Source organism: Musca domestica, unplaced genomic scaffold, assembly GCF_030504385.1.
Source record: "Musca domestica strain aabys unplaced genomic scaffold, Musca_domestica.polishedcontigs.V.1.1 27, whole genome shotgun sequence".
In the NCBI taxonomy this organism is placed as follows: domain Eukaryota; kingdom Metazoa; phylum Arthropoda; class Insecta; order Diptera; family Muscidae; genus Musca; species Musca domestica.
In genome coordinates, this window is record NW_026712286.1 from 1,140,395 (window position 1) to 1,153,884 (window position 13,490).

The following is a 13,490-nucleotide window of genomic DNA, read 5'->3' on the forward strand; positions in this document are numbered from 1 at the left end:
CAAACAAGCAGACAAATGAAAATTTAATGTATATTTAATTTATTAAATCAGCAAATTATGCAAATTGTTCGATAGTATGGCACAAAAGACCTCATCCAAGTGGTATGAAATAAAAATAACTCACCCATACATACACGTGTACCAGATGTATACATGTCTCATATGTGTGCGTTTGCGTATGAGTGTGTTTTGGGCATGGCCATAAAAATTAATATTATTTTCTTGTAAAATAAAAAAAAACCAAAAGACATTAAATACAAAAAATATTAATACTAATATGGACACATAAACAGGAATATGGAGCATAAAATTTTATATAAATAAGTCATTAAGGTTTCTTTTGTCAAATTGGAACCAAGAGGAAGCAGGTCGTTCGAAATACTATTCGAAAATCTTATGACTTATGGTCAGAAGTTCAGTCGAAATAGATATACCATTAAATTTTGTCATAAAAAGATATAAATTGATTCATATTAGTTTTATAGGGGTTGGCATTAAATTTTCAAATTCCATGTGTTAACACGACTTGGGATCTGGTGTCACTTTTCCATTTTAAATTCGACACTATATTTTCAAAATGGCATTTATTACTTAAGTGAGTGGTGCAATACTCCGGTTTCGACTTTATATAAATCATGAGACCTTCATCCACGTAGAATGTGCCGGAGTTTTTCAAAATTAAAAAACAAGTATTGATTTAGGCAAGGTGCTAGAGAAGGCACAAATACAAATAGACTTAACGTGAACTTATGCTAATTACAAGAGAGAAATATCACCCAAGGATCAGATATGTATTTTCTTTGGTGAAACTGACCCCACATGTGGTACCTCGGATATATTCACTTAGATTCTATTATGTTAAGCTAGGTTTATTTAGAGATTCGCCTTTTAACAGCCGTGAATAGTGTGCTCAAGAGCTCAATTTTGCTCTCTTTATCTCCTGATTGAAAAATACACGCGAGCAGGGGTGTTCGGTGAGTACGAGATGTCTACTCGAGTTTTACAAGAAGAATACTCTTTTATGTGCGAAAACTCGCGAGCGCACCTGCTTGTTAAACATGAGTCGGAAAAAAACAGAAGCATTGCAGAGGGGTTTATTTACATTTATAGAGAATGGCGAAAAAATAGAGTATACTCAATTTAATTTTTTACTCGAGTACTTTCACCTTTCGAGCGAATTTTATTCTCTACTCGAATTGGAGTATTTCAAAGCTCGGAGGCGTTGTAGATCCTCAAGTTCATATATTTTTTAACCAGGGTTCATTAATTTAAATTATATATGTTGAAGACAAACTTTTTACTTTTATTTAAATTTGTTGTTATTTATTTTTCTCCTACAATGTAGATCTTCCCATACCTATATCCGGTGAACTTTAAAAGATCAACGTCTAGCTTCTTTCCCTTCGATTAACTCAATTTAAATCTTTATTAATTCTATTTAGAATTGGAAATAAAAATTCAATGGCGTTTTGGCTACAACAAACACCCTGCAACTTCGCCCATAACAACGAAAGTCTGACAGTCTGTCTTTCACTTCCAAGTGCGGCTGTGCTTTTTTCTCAAGTTTTCTTTTTGGGTTCTATTGTTGTTTTATTATTGCTTTTAAGAGCATTTTTTTGTTCTTGGGCTCATCGTTTGTGGTGATTGGTTTGAGTGAGTCTGCCTTATTTTTCATGATGGATTTTGATTTATGACTTTGTTAGCCGCCCTCCAATAAATCAGGTTGTAAATCGATTGCTCTCGAATAAATTCTTTCGAGTCTATGGCCTGCAATGGTGTCTGCCAAGGATGCCACAACTCCGTCCAAGTCCAAGAAGAACTTCGACATCAGTTGATATTATTTGCTGTGATTTGTTTCATAAGTTTGTGCCACAATTCAATTTTTTTGTTTATATTTCATTTCTCACAAGGAGAGAAAAAAAAACAACAACAGCAGCGAAACAGAATAGATCCGGATCTTGATTAAGTTTAAAATGTAAAGGTAAACCTCCAATGATGCAAGAAATTAAGTCACTTGAAGTTTATTATGTTTTGAAATCACAACTTGGCGCATTTCTGGAGTCTTTACTGTACTGTACTGTTGAAAAAAAAATAAAAATATTGATTGTTGATTGGGAAAGTGGCAACAAAACTTTGTTTTTGGCCCATGCAGCCGATGCTGCTGCTGCCACTTTTTCACTTTTTATTTCTCCGCACCAAGTAACTCATACATAAATTTTTGTTTGAAATAATAATTCATTTTTGGCTTTTTGGAAACTAAACCAAGTTTTGCGTCCAGCTCAGCTAGTGGTCCACCACAGAATGGTTAACTTTCTTATGTGGCCATTGTGAAGTGCGATGTAAGAAGAGAGAGGGCATATATGGGTTATTTTTATGTTTAATGGGCGTGGGACAGACCTGCAATTTGGTATTGATTGTCATCGATGACTGGCCAGGAAGGCAGAAGCCAAATTTCGACTGAAATAATGTTATATCATTTGATGTTATCCACCAATTGTAGTTAGAATATGCAATTTTTATGAGGTGTTCTCCTATCTTAGGTTTGTTGCCTAAATTTCCTTCCCAAGGAGTGTGATGAAACCCATACCATCTAAAAGGTGGTTCAACAAACTCTCAAAATATACCGACAACATAATTTGTCTTCATAATGTGAAGACTTTACAAAAAATCGCATAATAGAAAAGCCGACAAATTTAAAAAATTGCATGCCTTAAAGCCTTAAAATAATGACTGAATAATCTTTCATTCCTCGATCTACTGCTTTGACAACATGTCAATCTTGCCATTGGCCAAATTTATTTGGTTATATTAATGTCAATAATAACACAGATGGCACTATGTGTAAAAAAAAACAAAATATTAAAAAATAAAAATATAATAAATTAAAAAATATAAACTATGAAATTTTCGAATAAAAAAGTTTCAAGTTACCAAAATGCGCGCCATCACAACAACAGTTTTGTACCCTAGGTTTTTTGGACGGTATCGGTATTTTTATTAAATATAGATCAAGTTCGGAGACGGGCAATATGTTTCGACTTCTTCTGGTACCTTCTTCACAAAAGTTCAAAATTTCAAAAACACAAAACTCATATTGAATGTTGTATCTGATATAGTTCAAATTGATACATCGTTACATTTAGACATAACTTCAGACAAGTGCGAAGTTGGACAATATTGGCCTTTTTGTTCCTTCGCACAAAATACATACATTTTAAACATAAATAACTCTCGTAAAAATATCAAATGTGCATCTGATTTTTTCAAACAAAATGTGTGAGAATAGGACATATTGGTTCACTTTTCTGGATCGTCTCTCACAACAAATCGAATATAGTCCAAAATTGGTACGATATTTTGATCATATTAACATCAAAAGCGGCTTGTAATAGCACCACTCACCAAACTCAATAGGATTTTTTGTCTACAGTCAAGCAGTGTTCCTAGCACTGAATTTGAACATTGTCACTTCAAGGCTAATGAAAGAATTTAAAGAGGAACTTGCCAAGTTAGTGTGTCTGACCAGAGTAGTTCTTATTTGGATTCCAGATCACAAAGTCTTGTTAGTAACAAAAAAGCAGAGGAACAAGCTGGAACAGGGTCTGTCGCTATGGAACTTTCAAAGGCATCAGACTCGACACCGATGGGAGTACTTAAAGGGGTTGTCTTTAAATATTATCTTTCACAAGTAGAGCTTAAATGGGACACGACTAAAACTTGTAAAGCATCAAAACCTACATGGACCCATTACAGCTTTGAAAATACAAAGTTTCTTGTCAAAATCGACGGAACCTGACAAAACGAATAGTCCTCTGCTCCGCCCCGCACAGACGCAACGAAATTTTAAAAATTCTAAGACGGATGTTCCTACACTATTTTTCTCAGACAATCGCACTAAATCTGGGGGCCTTTTGAAGTTTTCCATAATTACCACCTTGCAATATCGGAATAACATTTTCTACCCGTGTACTGTCTTTTTCAGAACGGTATATTTGTACGTACTAATTGAGGCTATGAAGCTTTAAATTTTTAATACCAATTGCACTTATAAAATTCCAATAACACAACATTAGATCTCGTATGAAAGGGTCACAAAAGGGACAAAAATTGCATAATCATTACTATCATTAAATGAAAAGTTATTCCCAAGTTCTCTTCAAAGTTCCAATTTCCACTAATATTAGATTTAGTGTAAATATGGTATATTTAAGTCCAATGCTGAGGGCCGTTAACTGTTGAAATATCGGCTGAAACTTTTTTAATTTTTTTTAACAGTATTGAGCCATTATCAATTTGATGGAACCAGCAAACCCAAATGAAAGTTGAAACACCCTTGAAAATTTGACAAGGACTTTTAAATACCAATCAGATTCTATTTTGCATTTAAGCCCACAGAACAAGCCCTAAATGTCATATAAGGCTCCTGTCAAGACATGGCCTTCCTTAAAAAAAAAAACGTTTACAGGGGACCTAATTTTATCTAAGAATATCAAAAATCTGGAAAATTCGGTTGATTGGTTTTCTTTTTTTTTTTTTTTTTTTAAAGTTGTTGTCTGTGAATATTTTGACCTATTGCAAGAGTATAGCAGATTTCCAAAAATGTCGCCCAACTGATCGATATTGGATACATCCAAACGTTTAACTAACATTTTTAATGAACTTATATTATGTATGGCCACACTTCGACGTAATAACCAAATATTCTCGCCATTGTGATGATTCAAATTTCCATTAAGTCTTCATTGAATTTGAAATATTGCCTCATCATCGGACACGAAAATACATTTGAACATTATTCCATTAGACTCCATAAAACCATCGGAGATACAATTTTTCACACTATGTCAACACAATTGACCAAATTAGCCCTTTTTTATGACCCCACTGGAGGTTGCAAAGGAATTTGTGTGTGTACGGCTATTGTCTAACGGCGATATTGTTGTTGATGTTGCGGTTGTTGTTGTTGTTTCTGCTCGGAGCTGTAACAATAAAAACAAATGTTATGGACATGTAAATTTGTTTTGGTTTCGATTTTTTATTCGTTACAACTCGCACTGGTCGTAAGCTTTGAAAGTGGCTTCTATTATTCATACTCCACAACGGACAGTATTGAGTTATTAATCATCAACGATGGCCGGGCTTTGTGGAACGAACACCTTGGATAGATTACACTTTGAGTGTGGGGCGAAAATCTAGTTTTCTTCAGACCTATTTTATTTGAGGCGAGGAGTTTTATTTTGGAGATTTGAAATTGAAAGAAACTTTAAAATATTTGGTTTTAAATTTCACCAATTACAGTCAGCGAAGAAGTCATTCCGCCATATATTTCAATTAAAAGTGGATAAATCGAAAGATGAGATGATCCATTGTTGTGGGGTGGTTGTTTGTGGTTTCCCCCTTTATTTCGTAATAAAATTCTCTTCAAAACAAAAACTTTTAACACTAATCTCCCTGTCGAAGATTTACAGTTGCCTGATAAAATATTGTGCATTCGTGGAAAGAGATACCAAAAGAAAAAAACAGAAAACAATAGAATGACTAAATGGATGGCCTGATGATTTTTTTAAAGAATGGTTATCGTTTTCTAATTTCTAGCCTTTTCGATATGATCAAAGAGTGTTGCTTGTTAGAGAAACCTATCTTAAATGGGCCCTTCTGATGCTTCTGACCTTACAAAGGGCTTGGATTATGCCTCATTTAGTGGAAACACAAACACAATCTTCTTCGTTCTCTTCTCAAATTGGATTCTTTCATCTAGTCATCTGTCGAAGAATTCATAACTCCAAATGTTTGTTTGTTTGCTAGCTGTGTGTGTGTGCGTCTGCCTGCAGCTTGTTGTTCCTCTCCCGCCCGGGAAGGTTTCTACAATTTTTGACAAACAACATCGTTTTTCAATAAGCAATGCAGCGTTGCAGCGCTGAGTGCAAAAAAGGCAAACAAAATTACATTTTTGGCAAAATTGCATGATGTTCAAATGTACGCTTATAAAATGCATAAAAAACAATCAAATTTTAATAAATTTGACTTTGCACAGCTGTATGGCAGCGTAGCATCATTCGGCTTTATCCTTGGGCAGCAACGGCAAATGGTGCGACAGCCAGCAGGCGCAAAGCATCATCGTCGTTGTCATCCCATTCTTTGGCAGCAGTAGCAGCAGCCACGGCTGCAGTCACATTATCCTCATTCCTTTGGTCGCGATTGCCATGCCATCTGTTTGCCATCTCCGTTGTCGTCGTCCTCGTTTTGTGTGTTTTCTGCAACTTTTTTTTTTTGCTGCATGGCTTTTCGAAAATTGCATGCAAATTATGTGAAATTGTCAACGAACATGAATTTGCACTTTTCTCGCAATGCAACAGCGTTCATTTCGTGTTGATTATAAATTGTTTGGCGCGTTTTAACTGCGACCACGGTGGGTGGGTCTACAGCCACTGGCAGACATGGATGGTTGGCGAGATGAGCTGTAGCAGCATTGCGATTCCTGGTAGCCTCGAATTTGTTTGTTTGTTTGTCTTTACACTGTTTCATTTGAGCATTTCCATTGTCATTCGTTTGAGCGGCAAATGTATTTCCTGTTTTGGCCTTTTAGCTTTTTAGCCATGGCAGTAGGGATCATCCGAAGCCAGCGTTTACCATCACAACTCCGCTGACTCCTAACAACACAAGTGCTGGTTAATAAATCGCTAGTAATAATTGTATGCTTTTGGGGACAATGTGAAAACGATGCGAAAGAGAGAAAGATCCTGCGCCCCACAACAAAGAAGCAACCGGCAAGGTAGAACTAGAGGACGAGAGCACGGAAATAAACAACAAAATTAAGCCAAGAAATTATAGAACATGAATTATACGATTTTATGGCCATGCAACTGCCGAGGGATAAGACCCTATCGCTGTTGAATTGATAATCCCCCCCTTCGGAACGTCCTCAACTGAATTTATTGCTCTGTTTTGTATTTTCCCTAAAAAGCCATTCCCAGAGATGTTTATGATAAAAGGATGGCGATTATCAAGTCAATATTTGCGCAAAAGATATGCAAATGATTTTAATGGGACAAGAGTGTCATTTCAAATTATGGCCAATTGCCATTTAAGTCAAGAATTTGTAGATCACCTCAAGTTATGTTTGTAATTAGGCTTGGCTTATTAAGAGTATGTATTTCTTGTAATAATTTTATTAAATTGCATTAAAAAAATAGGCGGAGCAGTAAATTGTTAGGCTGATGGCTTCTCTTTCTCTTAGTTAGTTGAGGACAAATTTCTTTCGAGAGAGAGAGAGAGAGTAACTTAAGTTTGGAACGAATTCTGAAAAAAAATTTGAACAAAGTAAGTCAACCGAGGAAAAGTGTTGACCTTTCAGAAAGTTTTTTTCTTTAGATACTGGTTTACAGATCACCAATCACTAGTCATTTTTTTACATAACCGTGAAGGGTACGTTTTATGGATCAATAAGTGTACTTCGAAAATATCTCGGGTAACTTTATATTAATGCGGAAAGGACATTCACAGTTTTTGTACGAAGGTACAATTTTGTAATACCAATAACTTCCCATATGTTACTACATTTACAGCGTTTTTATACACTCCACCCAGTAAGAGGGTATATTAAGTTTGTCATTCCGCTTGTAATACCTCGAAACATTCATTTTAGACCATACAAGGTATATATATATATATACTTGATCAGCATAAAATTCTATGTCGATTTAGCGATGTCCGTCCGTCTGTGGAAATCACTCTAGCTTCCGAACGAAATGAAGTAGGTTGTGAAATTTTACTCAAATGTGTATTATGCCTATTATGCAGCCTATGACAGAAAATTGTCAGTGCAGGTCCACGTATTCGTATAGCCCCAATATAAAGGTTCCTCCCTATATTCGGTATTTTTATGATCTTAGCTATATTATTCGCCGATTTTTTTATTCAAGTTTCGCATTTGAATATTGTAATGGTTTACGACAAAAGTTGCCTATGCCACGTCGTCGTATAAACCCACGTCGTCGTATAAACCCAAATATAACGGCTACATTCGGTATTTTTAAGATTTTATAAAGAATTTTATTTTTTTAAAAATTAAAAAAACCGTTCCAAATGGTGGAGGGTATTCAAAGATCGGCCCGGTCGAACTTACAGCTTTTTTACTTGTTAATTGTATATCCTCACTCCGATTCGCATATTTTTGTCACCATTGGTCCTTTTTTTCGTAACAACGAAATATTTAACGGAAGATTTATTTAAACTTACTTTTATATACATTTCATACCATGGTGACCGCCTAAGAAAACTCTGAAGATCTGGCATGACTTGCTATCTAAGTTCAATATATAATAATTTTTATTTACTTACTTAATAAGTCAATAAGACCATTTCTTAAAACACTATCAAGATTTTCTTCAGTTTTATTTATTTCTCCTATAATTTTCGGATTAGTCAGAGTTCGCCTGGAAGAATTTCGTTTTATGTGCATTTTCTTAATTATTTCCGTTTACTATTTGAAAATACATTTTTGCGCCATAGGGTGTCCAATTTCCCGCATTGAAAACACATTTAGAGAAACTCCGACGCTGGAAATTCTATTATGGAAATTTAATATCCGATGTTATTTTCCAACTAATTTCTAATGACCCTAAGAAATATCGAAATAATTGTTTGTTTTATTGACATTTGCTGTAGAGAAGACACATGAAAGCTTTAACATTTTGGCCGTCTAACACACACACATACATATGGATGCGTGTGAATAAAAAAATTCTCTTCAAATTCTAACAACTTCTGCAATTAACCAATGACTTTTACAGACCTCTAAAGTGGCCAATAAAAGTCATGTAGGAACAGCTAATAAAAAACGACCTCCCCTGGATGACAATAGAGCCATTGTAAAATTTCTTTGGGTATTAATAGCCGATATACACAAAAATCCGGAGTATGGCATGGTAGACATGAGAAACCCCTACATAAGTCAAAGTCACATATATTTTTTTAAGGAAGCTTCCCATTTGTCCATGTCAATATATAAATGCATTATTACATATATTTAAAACAAACTTTACGTATACATATTATTACTCCCCCTGCCTTATTGGGGTACAGCCCCCTCCCATGAATGGCATTAAAACCGCTAATATCGTACTTAATGGTGTCCCGCATCCTCAAAATGCCACTAACGGCTACGACCATTGACAGCAGTTTGGTATTAAAACCCGTAATGCATAAATAATGCGATGTTGTTGTTGTTGTTTCGCTTCTTCTTCTGTTTCTTGTTTGTGTGTAAAACCATACTTTTCCCCCTTATATGATTTTATTGGATTATGAAAAACTATAAAGTAATATAAGTGGAAAATTATAAAAGTCAAAGGCGCCACCAAAAGCGCCCACCCTAGCATGAAGATCAATGTGTAAAGCCATAAAATCGAATAGAACAAAAAATCTATATACATACATATATAGGAAGATATATCAAATTTTACAAGGAAAAGCAAAACTTAAACAGGGTATATGAGTGAACGTTTAGAAAAAAGGAAAATCACAATAAAAAAAGTAGAAAAACACGGAAAAAATGTTGTTGTAACACGAGTAGCTGGAGCAGAAAGCTAATATTTGGCTGTGAGTGTGGCAGTGGTGGGGCCAGGCAGCGTGGTCTCCAACAATAGCACAAATAATATTTCCGATGAGTATTTTTGATTTATTGTAACAACTGTGCCGACAATCATCATACCAACCATTTTGGGGTATGAAAATATGTTTTTTATTGGGTGGGCGACCCACAAAAAAATCTATGAAATGAAATAAAAATCAACGAAGCAAAATAATACGAGGGAAACAGTGGTTCAAGGGGGTCTATGAAGATAGTTTCGTTTCTCGAACAGGTAAAGGTGGATGTTAAATATTAACCGAAGGCAGGGATGTATGCAGGGAAGAGGGTGGGACTATAAGCCCGGAGGGAGCCGATTACTAAAATCTAGTGTTTACCATTTCGCAATCCTGAATGGTTTTAAAAGCCATTTCTGCTTACGTCCCTCACCGACAGAGCACATATTTCTTAGAACAATTCTATCAAAACAGTGGATGTAAATCTTCAATCAACCTCATACAAAGACGACGAGTTCCGAAATTTTGACTAAAGACCAGCAAAAATACTCATTACATATCGGTACTCATATAAGGACTCTTTGTTGGCAAATTCGATAAAAAAGTACTTTTCTAATCGTTCTCGAAGAGTGGAAGATTTATGTTGAGCTTACTTTTCAATCTTTTGTTTTGCTGTGAGAGCGTCCTTAGTCACCCCTGTTTGAAAATTTAGAGTAGTTATCGAATCGCTCGAATTACAGTGAGATTTTGTTCTAAGAGTGAAATCAAGTGAAAAAATATTTTCTTTTCCGGGGTTTTGTGTGTGTGTAGCAGTAAACAGGGTTTGATCTTGCTGTGTACTTTAGAAGTGTGGGGAAGGGGAGAAGAGGGGAAATCGTGTACAGAAAAACACAAGTACATAAAAATGTGTGATAAAAGCTAAATAAAGACTTCGCCAGGGTAGAATCTGCTCTTTTTTAAGCGAATTTTGCTCCCACTCTAAAAAGAGCAAGACAGAAAAACAGAGTTTTGCTCGTTTCCTTTTTTCTACTCCCAAGAGTACTCTGCAAACTATGAACCCAAAATATCAGATTAAACCAAGCCGAATAGGTGAGATGTACTGTAAGACTTTACATTCTACAATCTATTTTAACGTCCACCGAATGGCTATGTTATATCTTAAATATTGAAAGGTCTAGCTGAAAATATTGAAGATCCTCTGTCTTTAGTTTAGGTATTATAAAGGGTCGTATAATACAAGTTTAGCGTGAGAACTTTAGAATTTTGTGGGCTTTGCTTAGCTGACCTGTCGATATGGACATCAATTCAAATTTTCTTTATGATGTTGAAAAATATGCCTGAAACAAAAAAGTATATATAAGGTATTAAGATCCCACATTATATGGGAGGCTGTACAAAAATATGGACCGGTATTATTCATTTTTACAACAAATAATTCTGGAAGCACTCCAAAGACCTCTACTAAATTTCAAAGCCTTATAAAAAAGTTGTAAAGTGGTCGTATGTCCGAAAAAAGACATTTCTCGCCTCAAACCATGGTCCTGAAATCTCTTCACAGCGTTACTGGGGTACAGAAGGACCAAAACTTCCTACCAAAAAACCACTGTTTAAATCCTAAAACAATGCAGTTTTGTTTATTTTTTAGCCCTTGACAAGTTTTTGTAATGATTTGGTACCACTGTGCCGTTAAAATTGAATTGTTGCTGGCAAAATCTTCAACATAACGAAGAGGCTACAAAAATCGAATATCAACAACATAACAAACTGCATGGAATAAATCCATCCATGCTAACCACTTTATGTGCGAGTGTTTGTGTGTGTGTGTCGGTTTGTAAATGTAGATTTGTAATCATCTCCGGATTTCTTCTTTAGTTTGTGTGTAAGTTTTTTTGTCACTGTTGATTTTTTTTTATTGTTGTAAAATATTTGACAAAAAGTGAGAACATGCATTTTTCACATATCTGAACACGTGTGGGTCGATCGATGTATTTACATGTGGCTGTGTATGCGAGTGAGTGTGTATTTGTATGGGGTACGCGGTTGGAGGGATTGTTAAAAAATATCGGAATGGTGGAACATTTGTTGTATCAATGCCAATACAACGAATGTTTTGTGGGAATAACTTTGGGATTCTTCCGGATGTGGGTATGCGAGAACACGAAAGATGAATGTGCGACAATAAAAAATATTGTCAAAATTATTTGTTAAACATGAATAAAGCATAAATTGTGAATACCCGAAGAAAACCATAAAATATGTGGAGATTAGAAGATGTTGAACGAATTGAATCAGCATTTTAAAATGTTGAGGACGCGGCAATAGGTGAGAGGAGCAGTCATTTTTGAATTCTTGTAGCAAACTACTCGGTGTTCCTTTTTTAGAATGGGAAAAATATATATATATATTTTTTTTTTGGTAAAAACCTCATTTGCATTTATTCAAAATTGAATTTCAAATTGAAGGTATTTAGATGGATTTGAAAATGTTGCCATAATTAACTCAAGAATATCTTCAAACTTACTTTGTTTGATCAATATGAAAAAAATTAAGCAAGTATTAGCTTAAACATTTTCAAGCATATCAATGTAGTCCTAATCATAATTTATTTGAAATCGAATTAGATTAAGATATAGCTCCCATACAAATCCCTTTTGAACTGCATATAAAATATATGCATATGATATATATATGAACTTATATAAAATATGAGCGCCTTTTCCGTCCTGCTTTTTATCATTTGTTTCTCCAAGATTTTAGAATTTGTAATTTCTAGTAAAACTATTTTAAAAGTTAAACATACTTTTTCACTTTGGCCTGTCATCCCTTTTTAGTGTCATTGCTCTTTCCAATTCCAATTTGTTCTCCACATATTTTCCAGAGCGGATAATTAAAAAAATATGTAAACTACAAAAAAAGCAAGGAATTCATAAATTTCCCTAGGGTTAACAATGGTAATTTTTTATGATTTTTATTCGAGTTCTTAGATCACTTTTTATGACATTTTCTGGGCTCCTCGACATCGTTGAAGCGTATCTCGACGTTCCCCGTTTTCTTACCGGAACGTCTGTGTTAATTTAAAGCACAGCAGCCGTTGAGACAGCAGTAATCGTTAAACGCTTGATCGGTTTCTTTTCCTTTTTTTCTTTGCCTTAATCTGGCTTTTCCTAAAGTGATATCTTTGCTGAGCAGAGATTCTCATCGCCAAGTTTCCACACACCACCACCATCCTCGTACACACCCAAACATATGGGATGCCTTGTCTGATCATCGCTGCCATGATGAGGTTGTGAATGAATGGCAATGATGGTCATGCTTATGATGCCCTTGGCTGCATCGACTCCAGACACTAATGCCTCATTTCGTTTGTGGTGTTTGGGGGATGTTGTTGGGGACATTTCGTAGGGAGAATAGGCATAAATGTTTTGCCGTAAGGGCTCCAGTTGTCGTAAATTTCGACGTACAAACATTGGTGTTGTTGCTGTTGTTGGTGTGGTAATGTTGGATTTGGAGTGAATCCCATGTATTTGTTATACATTATTTTTTGTCCAACCATAAACTATGAAATTTTAAAGTCTGTACACTGCACAGCTGTGTTTTGTAAAAATAGCAACAACGCATTAAAGCATTTCAAACAAAAGCACAGAGTTCTTGGTAATCATTTAAGTTTAACAAAAAATCCCTCCGCAGGGATTAAATGGTCTTTTCCCTTCAGAAAAATAATGGAAAACACCAGATCCGCCATAGCGCATCCGCACAGCATTGGATATCGTCGTGGAAGCTTCTTTTTTTTTTGAAAAAAGGCCGGCTGATGTACGCAGAAGGCCACATAGAATCACGAAGGAGAAAATAGAGCGTTGCTGCTCTGGAGAACGCGAATAAAGTTGTCAGTTGAGTTTATGATATTTTTC